Source organism: Elephantulus edwardii, unplaced genomic scaffold (genome assembly GCF_000299155.1).
Source record: "Elephantulus edwardii isolate Elephantulus edwardi_28Jun2011 unplaced genomic scaffold, EleEdw1.0 scaffold00085, whole genome shotgun sequence".
NCBI classification, from domain to species: Eukaryota; Metazoa; Chordata; class Mammalia; order Macroscelidea; family Macroscelididae; genus Elephantulus; species Elephantulus edwardii.
In genome coordinates, this window is record NW_006399835.1 from 11349686 (window position 1) to 11359395 (window position 9710).

The following is a 9710-nucleotide window of genomic DNA, read 5'->3' on the forward strand; positions in this document are numbered from 1 at the left end:
ATTTGTCCTTTTGTGACTGGGATATTTCACTCAGCATAATGTTCTCCAGAGTCAACCATTTTGAATAATATTGCATGAGTTCCTTGTTTTTCAATGGCCATGGCCTGTTTTAAATCCAGCTTAAACTTCTGACAAATCTATGTCAATTTACTGTACTAGACATTTTTTAATGGTCTTCAGCAATATTTTGCCTCATTTTATGATTAGTAGAACCCTCAAAACATTCTCATAGAGCCAGCACCACAGGCCAATGACAAAGGTGACCTTGCTACCAATTAATGCACATAGCCCACAATTCATTCCAAAGGCATTTTTTTTAAATGAGCGTTTATTGAGCATTCATTACATATGAGATTCTGTGAACGGACACAAGGCAGATTCCTGCATTTAAGATGCATGCTCAGCTGAGTTTCTGATTCCAATTTTCAGAGTTTCCTTTCCTATTGCATGGGATTACTTTATGAGGACTCGGCATTTTCTTCCTTTACTGCACACCAAGAGGCAACTGGTAGCTCAGTGCAATCTCCATGGAAGTTGCTAGGGAAAGAATTTTCTCCCTAACTTTACCCAACTGACCATGCTCAGTTTATCTATATGTTCCTTCTACCCTGTGGCACAGGGACAAAATAAAATGTCCTAGTAGCTATCATTCAATAACACCAGGGGCTTAAAATAGTCTCAAAGCCTCGGAGATCTTTAACTCCCAAGGCATTGTTATACTAATATTCCTGATAATTCCAATGTCTTTCTTCTATATAATGTCACAGTTATGTCTGTGTTAAAGCACATCTGCCACAAATACACACTTTCTCTGATTTAGTGAAAACACAAATAACATACAGAGTGAGTTCAAAAATTCTCTTCCTCTATCCTGTGAAGTTCAGTACTCTCACCACCTCATAGTTGCTCAGTGTTAATAACAGGTCATCTAGTCCATCCCTCCTCCACATTTAAACATCTTGCAATGATCCACACAACCCTGGCACATCCTGACCATCTCTCTCTCCCTCTCCCTTTCTCTTTCTCTCTTTCTTCCTCAGCTATCCAATAACTTCCATAACTATCATCATTTTCTAGATAATAAAACAGAGACTCAAATATGTTATTAGATGGTTCTTTCAAAGGCAGAGAGCGGTAGAGCGACTCTTAAATCATTTGAGTCTTTTTCCATTCTCAGTGAATTAAACCAGTCAACAACACTCACTTTTGTTGATTCTTCTTTCTTGACGATTCTATGGGATTCTGTGGCACTGTTGTTGTTGTTGTCATTGTTGTGTACCATCAAGTCAACTGACTCACAACAACCCTCTAAAACACAATATAACTGCATCAAAGAGTTTCTTAGGGTAAATAATCTTTATGAGACCAAGCTCTGGTGATGACCGACCTAGTGGGGAGAGAGCTGAGCTAACTCAAAGATAGTGCTTCTCTTGTGATGTGAAACTTCTAGAGGCTTTGAGAGAGAAAAATGAACAATCTCCTCCAGTGCAATGTAAAGTCTCTGAAAATCCACAGAAGGGTCAGCCATGAATGGGTTATGACGTGATAGCAATAAATGAGAGTAAATCTTTACGAGAATAGATCATCAGTGTTGTTTCTTCCTTGGATCCAATGCGTGGGTTTGAATTGTCAGTCTTTAGCTTAGAATCAATAACAATTGCAACAAGAGGGCACTTTCTGTGACAATATGTTCTCTGATTCCCCTAATTCCTCTGGCCCCTTGTTCTCATTCTCCTTGAGGACACCAGGTTTTCCAATTTTAGTTCTGATGTCACTTCTTCCATTATAGTCTCTCTTTAAATTGTCATTTCTTGAAAGCACTGAAACATGACAGTTGTTCAGTTACTTAGTTTAATGGATTTATGTATCATGCTATTTCACTTTTAACTAAATTACTTGTAGTCACAATCACACACACACACACACACACACACACACACACACACACTCTTTCTCTCTCCCTCTCTCTTACACAGACAAATGTCTTTCCTTTTTTTCCTGTAACCTTTTCCATTAGTTTTCATGCAACCAAAGAACATCAGAGAAATGGCTAAGTCAAGTTATCTAGCAATAAGTATTTAACAGAAGCCTATAGAAGTTGGACTCTATGAAGAAGTATGTGGCATCAGGATGGAACAAGACTAATCAACAACCTGCATTATGCAGACGATACAAGTTTGCTTGTTGAAAGTGAAGAGATCTTGAAGTACTTGCTACAGAAAATCAAAGACTATATACCCTTCAATATGGCTCAACATCAGGAAGACAAAATTTCACCACTAGACCAATAAGCAATATCATGCAAGATGGAGAAAAGATTGAAATTGTCAACAATTTCATCTTAGATCAACAACTGACATTCTTGGTATCAACAGTAAGGAGATCAGGAAAGCCCAAAGGCATGTGGTTCAAGGCCACCAACTGCTCCATGGCAAAAGGGTGGGCAATTCTCTTGTGTGATTAACTACCTCTGAAAACTCACTGGAAGGTAAGCTGTGGGTTGGTTCTAACTCAATGGTACACAAAAACAACAACAACAAAAAATTATGAGGTTCTCTAGCATAGGTTACAAAGAGTTGAACTGCTAGCCCAAAGGTTATCCTTCTCTGAATTTCTAATCCAGTAGTTGCTCCATGGGAGAAAGATGGGCAATCTCCTCTTGGGCAATTTACAGCCTTGGAAACCTGCTGGATGGTGAGCTATGAGTTGGTTCCCACATAAGACAATAAGTGAGTATGTGAGAGAAAAAGATTAATGCATTTGAATTACAGTACTAGCAAACAACATAGATTACATCATGGATTAACAAAAGAACAAGCTAGTCTATCTTGTAAGAAATGTAGCCAGTGTACTCCTCAAAAGCAAGGATGGTGAGACTTAGTCTCATGTACTTTAGGTGTGTTTCCAGGAGGGGACAGTCTCTAGAGAAGGACAGCATGCTCGGAAAAGCAGAGGATCAGGAAAAAAGAAACAGAACATCAACAAGAGGGATTAAAATAGTGACTGCTACAATGGATTTATGAATAACAGAGATTGTGAGGCTGGATCTAGCAATGTTTCTTTGAGTTGCAAGTAGGATTCTGTCCAAATTGACACAATGGCACTTATAACAGACACTAATCATTAACAACCAATTACATGAAAAGAGTCACAATCAGTCTACATATTCATTATGCTGGAAGTTCTTGAGTACTTGTGACACACACACACACAAAAACAAACAAACAAACAAAAACCCTAACCATATGACCTGTACTGGATTGAGCCTCTCAAGACCAATTTATAGTCAATTCGAGGCAAAGGAGAACAAAGTAAATGACTTTCTAACGACAAGCAGTAAAATCCAAATGGGAGAAACAAGAAAACAGTCAGCTCTACTTTTTCAACCAAAACCTTTAAGAAAAGAGAGAAGATAAAATATACAGATGAAAAGGATTTTCACAGACATATCAATGAATTTAAATGGTAATTGAATCCTGATTCACAGCACACAGTTTCCTGAGGCTGTAATGCACACAAGGGGAAAGAGTCCACCTTCTCCCTTGGAGCATCTGGTAAAACTGAACTGTCAGAGACTTATCACCTTTGGGTTAGCATCACACCCCCTGTGGACTGGGACGACAAAACTCCCTCAATTCAGAAAAGGTGGGTGAAAAAAATTAAACAACTTGTATGTATGTAATCACTGAATGTAATCACTGTCACCAAATTGGAAATGCAGAAATTGTTAGGTTGACACATTTCTACTATGCATATTCTCAACATTAACAAAAGTAAATTAAATACTGAGTAATAAATTGATTGTTGTTGTTGTTGTTGTTAAGTGCCACTGAGTCCCAGGCAACTCCTAGCGACCCTATGAACAAAAGTCCTGGACGCTTCCTGTATAACTTTCATCCTTTCTCCAGGTTCATAGGGTTTCCAGATACAAGCTATTGTGGAAGTGGATGCCACTTCTGCTTCCAAGCTTGTTTTAATCGGGGAGCTTCACCAAACACTGTCCACCACGGGTAACAGTATTCAGGTTCAATAAATTGATTAGGATGCAAATAATGTAAGCTTAAAGCAACAAAATAATGGTAGACTGGATAATTCTACTCCAAGTAAGTTATGTGTCAACTATATTAAGTAGAGACAAAAAAAAATACAGAAACTTGATATGAACAGCACATGCCCAAAATAATTTAAAAATATCATGAAGGCCTACAAAGTACAGACATTTAGTGACAAATTTTAAAGCTTAACCTTGCCATAAGTATAATGCATTAATTACTCATTAATGATTATTTATATTGTAATTATATTTATTGTAACTATCTAAGATGCAGAATAATCATGTTACTAATGAAGATAAATATCAATAATTTTTAGCACCTGTTCAATATGTTGTTGTTGTTGTTGCGGATTGCCTTTGAGTCGAGCACAACTCATAGAGACCCTATAAACAAAAGACCCGAAGCCCCTCTACAACTATCGACATTTATCAAAATCCATAGAATTTCCAGAGACAAGTTGTTTAGGAAGTGGATGCCACTTCTGTTTCCAAGACTGGTTCAATATGTTGTTGTTGTTGTTATGTGCCGTCGAGTCGCTTGCAACTCATAGCAACCCTATGCTATGAGGTTCAATATATCACTTAATAATTAATCCCAGCTTGTCAATACTCTACTGACAATGTTGACAATGTAGGTTAAGCTTCCCTCTTAAGTACAAAAGAAAAACCACAGATCATTAGGAAACATTGATCTTCTTGCAGTAAAGGCAGCTGAAATAGTATGTGAGGAAATAATATGTCTAAAAACTTAAATATTTTATATTTGTAGAAGATATTTTTGGGAGATTTGAAGTCTTATGTAGTCAATGTCTGATGCTGGGGTCTCTAGAAACAAAACAAATTATATACACATAAAGGATACCCGCGCGGCTTAGCATTAGCCACTCCAAGGAAGAGAGATAGTTAGTCAAGATGCACAACCTCAGAAACAGAAGCAGGGACACTATGAGGCATCACTAACTTAGCAGCTCTGGGTTTATACTTACGTTAGGTATCAAAGTGACACAGCACAAAGAATGAAATACTGTGCTCTCCTGAGACATCTTCACCATCTCTTATTCTGCTTGAACCCATTGTTGTAATCTCTGGATCAATCTATCTCATTGAGGGTCTTACTCTCTCTTGATGATCCTTTATTTTCCAAACACAATACCCTTTTCCAAGGGCTGGTAATGTGCCCAAAGTATTCAAAGTATGTGAGACAAAGACTCCTCATTCTCACTTCAATAAAAAGCACTCTAGATGCACTTTATCCAAGACTAATCTGTTCATAAATTTATAATTACAAATATAAATAAAATCAATCTGAATTTTAAAATACTTTTATTAAAAATGTAATGCACACTGTGACCGGCTGGGAGCTGCAGCTGGGCTGAGAGTATTGGGTCCAGGCAAGCAGCTGGGGCCTGCATCCTGGCAGAGGAGATGGCCTTGGTGGCTGTGGAGAGCATCGTGGCCAAGCAGCTGGACCTGCTGGAGCTCGAGAGGGACACAGAGGTCAAGGAGTGCAGGTCCTGTTAGGAGAGCATGTCTCTGAAGGAGCTGCAGAGTCACGGTGTTTGTCTGCTGAGGCTGAAGGTGACCAGCCAGCAATTGCTGGCCATCTTCGAGCCCAGGAAGTGTGGGCCTGCGGTGGTGGAGCCCAGCCACAGCTTCACTTCTGGAGACATGGTGTGGCTGTGCGAGGTGGCTAATGAGGGCAGTCAGCTGGCCACTGACCCGGGATCGTGACCTGGGTTACTCAGAAGTCAGTCATTGTGGTCTTTGATGAGACAGACCCATGATTCCCAGTTGAACTTGGACAGAGAGAATTCCTACAGGTCCTCAAACTCACCAATGATGTGACTTACAAGTGGCTGAAAAAGGCACTGCTTGCCCTGAAGAAGTACCACTCGGAGCCGCATCCTCCCTTGTAGACGTCCTCTTCGGTAGATCAGCTCCTAGTCCAGCTGGAGACACACGTAAGAACCTTTGATTTGCCCTTTCCTGCCCAAATTGCTTTTAAAACATCTTCGAGAACAAAGCCGTAGTCCGTTTTAGCAGACCTTTGAGGAGGTTCTATGGTGTCCAAGGTTAAGTGTCAGCTAACTTGTGCTCACTTATTGATCTGTAGGGGACAGTTCCACGTTTTCCCAGCACATCAGAGACTCTGCTGCCTAGTCTAGCTGTCATCCAGCTTGCTCCCAGCCCCACAGTACTTTCCTGCAGAACCAGAGACCCTCTTTTCAGTTTAAACCCCTGTCAGACAGGAGCTTAGAGCTTGCACCCACTCAGGCTAGTTGGTGAGCTGCTGGATTGATCTTGCCCCAGGGTGAGCTCCTTGCTGACCGGATGACCATCTGGGAGTCCTTGCTGACCTGATGACCATCCAGGAGTCTTTGCTGACTGGGTGACTGCCTGGTGCACAGTGAACAGATATCTGGCTTGTAGGCCTTTGGGCATATCTGAGTGATTCATGTGTGTTAGACTCTGCTGTGCTCTATACAGAAAAATAGCTCATCTCATTCTTGAGAATATTCTTCCTAATGTGTCTTAAGTGTTTAATTCTGGAATGAGAGTCTGTTTCTTGTAGCTCAGTACACTGTGAAATTAGTAAATGATTGATTATGTTTAAAAAAAATGTAATGCACATTAAGTTTCCTGTTAAAATGCAAAAGAAACATCACATACCACTAGGGAAATATAGATCTTCTAGCAGTAAAAGCAATTGAAATAATATTTTAAAAATAATGTGGTGAAAATTTGAAAGATGTTATTGCTTGCATCTTTACTAATAACAAGAACATGGAATTTACAAAGTAGGAATATTGGAAAATTGGACATTGGTAAAAAAGAAATGTAACACATTAATATTGATATACTAGGCATTAGAGAACTGAGATGGATTGGCATGGGCCACGATGAATCAATCAATGTAACATATGCTATGTTTGGAATGAAAAAAAGCAAGGAAAAACGGTGTTTCATTCATAGTCAAAAGGGTCATTTCTAGATCCATCGCAAAGTACAGTGTTGGGGGATACAGGATATTATTCATATGCAAACAAGGAATTCCTGTTAAAACCACCATCATTCATAAGTACCAACAATTAAAGCCAAAGAGGAAGAAATAGAAGATGTCTACCAATTTTTGCAGTCTGAAATCTTTCAAACAGGCAAACAGGATTAGTTCATAATAATTGGTGGTTGGAATACAAAAGTTGGGAACAAAGATGAAGAAGTACATTGAAAATATACACTTAGTGACAAAAATGAGGCTGGAGGTAGAATAATGGAATTTTGTAAAATCAATGATTTATTCATCAGAAATACCTTTTAAAAAACAAAAATAGTGACTTTACACGTGGACCTCACTGGATGGACTACACAGGAATCAGATTGGTTACATCTGTGGAAAGAATAGTTGGAGAAGCTCAATATCAGCAATGAAATCTGGGCCAGGTGCTGACTGAAGAACAGACTATCAGCTATTCATGTGCAGGTTCAAGTTGAAGTTAAAAAATTAAAACAAATTCAAAGAACCAAAATATGACATTCTGTCTCTCCCACAAGGATTTAAAAAGCCATGACAAGAACAGTTTTGAGGCATTAAACACTAATGAATGAAAACCCAGGTGAATAGCGGGAGGCTGTCAAGAATATCACCCATGAAGACAACAAAAGGTCATTGCAAAGACAGAGGAGAAAGAAAAACAACAAAATGGGTGTTGGAAGAGACTCTGAATATTGCACTAGGACTCTGAGAAGCCAAAACAAAGGGAAGATATCGGGAAGTGAAAGAGTTGAACAGAAAATTTCAAAGAGCAACTTAGGAAGACAAAGCAAAATACTATAACAAAATGTACAAAGAGCTGGAGTCAGAAAATCAAAAGGGAAGGACTCACTCGACAATTTTCAAGATGAAAGAACTGAAGAACACATTCTAACCTTGAATTGCAATACTGGAAAGATACTGTGGGCAAAATCTTGAATGCTCAAGAACATTAAAACAAAATATAAGGAACACTCACTGGCTGACACAGAACCGTTTCAGGAAGTAGCATGTGATCAAGAACCAATAAGACATTCAAGCTGCTCTGAAGGAACTGGCAAAATATAAGGTGCCAGGAACTTATGGAACACTAATTGACATATTCCAACAAACAGATAATAGTCCTTGATGTGCTCACAAGGTTGTCCCAAAAACAGCTTCCTAGCCAACTGACTGGAAGAGATCTATATTCTCATTCCCAAAGAAAGATGATCCAATACAAGGGGGAAATTATTGAATCATATCAAAAATATCACATGTAAGCAAAATCTTGCCAAAGATTATAAAAAAAATCACTACAACTGCATATTGACAGAGAACTGCCAGAAATACAAACAGGGCTTAGAAGAGGCCATGACACTCAGTGTCAGAAGGACCTTAGCTGAAAGTAGCAAGTACCAGAAGAATGTTTATTAGTGTTTACCCTACTACATGAAGATATTTGACTGTGTAGATCACAACAAATTTTATCTGACATTGAGAAGAATAGGAATCCTAGAACACTTGATTGGGCTGTTGCAAAATCGATAACTAGACCAGGAAGCTGTTGTCTGAACCGAGCAGCGGATCACCGCATGGTCCAAAATCAAGAAAGGAGTGCATCAAAGATGTATCTTTTGTCTATACTTTCTCAATCTAAATGTGGAACAGATCTTTCAAGAAGTTGTACTTTATGAAGATGAATGAGAATTAGAAGAAGATTCATCAAGAGCCTGTGTTATACACAAGTCTGCTTATTAAAACTGAAGAGAACTTGAACCATTTGCTGCAGGAGGTCAAGGACTGCAGCCTTCATTATGGATTGCATCTCAGCATCAAGAAAATAAAGATCCTCACCAAAGACCCAATAAGGACCATCATGATAGATGGAGAAAAGACTGAGGTTGTTAACTATTTCATCTTACTAGGATCCGCAATCATCACTCTTGGCACCTACAATCAGGAAATCAAAAAGCAAGTTACATTGGAAAAATTGGCTGTCAGGAACCTCTTCAGAGTGCTAAAGAGCAACAGTGTCAGTCTAGCAACTAAGATGTGCCTGATTCAGATCATCATCTTTTCAATTGCTTGCTATGCATCTGAGAGCTAGACAATGAATAAGGATGGCAGAAGAAGAATTTTGAGTTGTGGTGTGGAAGGAGAACATTGAATATACTATGGGCTGCTAAGAGGCCCATTGTAGAGAAAGTAAAACCAGGCTGTTCCTTAGAGGCAAAGATTCTGATGCACCATCTCACATAATTTGGGCATGTTGCCAGGAGTGACCAGTTATTTGAGAGTGACATCGTGCTTAGAAGGGTGGAGAATCCTTTATACCTCATAATATTCCCCTAATTGTTTCATGAACCCATTGCCCTTCAGTTGATTGAAACTCATGGTGACCCTCTCACCCTCCATGTATGAGAGAATTGCTGTCTACTGGAATTTCAATAGCTAGTCAGTCTCTAGGTGACAGAAAAAGAACTGATGTCTATGAGTTGTTGTGTTGGAGAAGAGCACTGAATATCCCAAGGACTACCAAAAGAATATACAGATACATCTTGGTAAAAATGTGCATCCAGAGCACTCACTGGAGGCAAGGATGCTGAATTGTCATTATATATATATATGTATATCTGTATATAT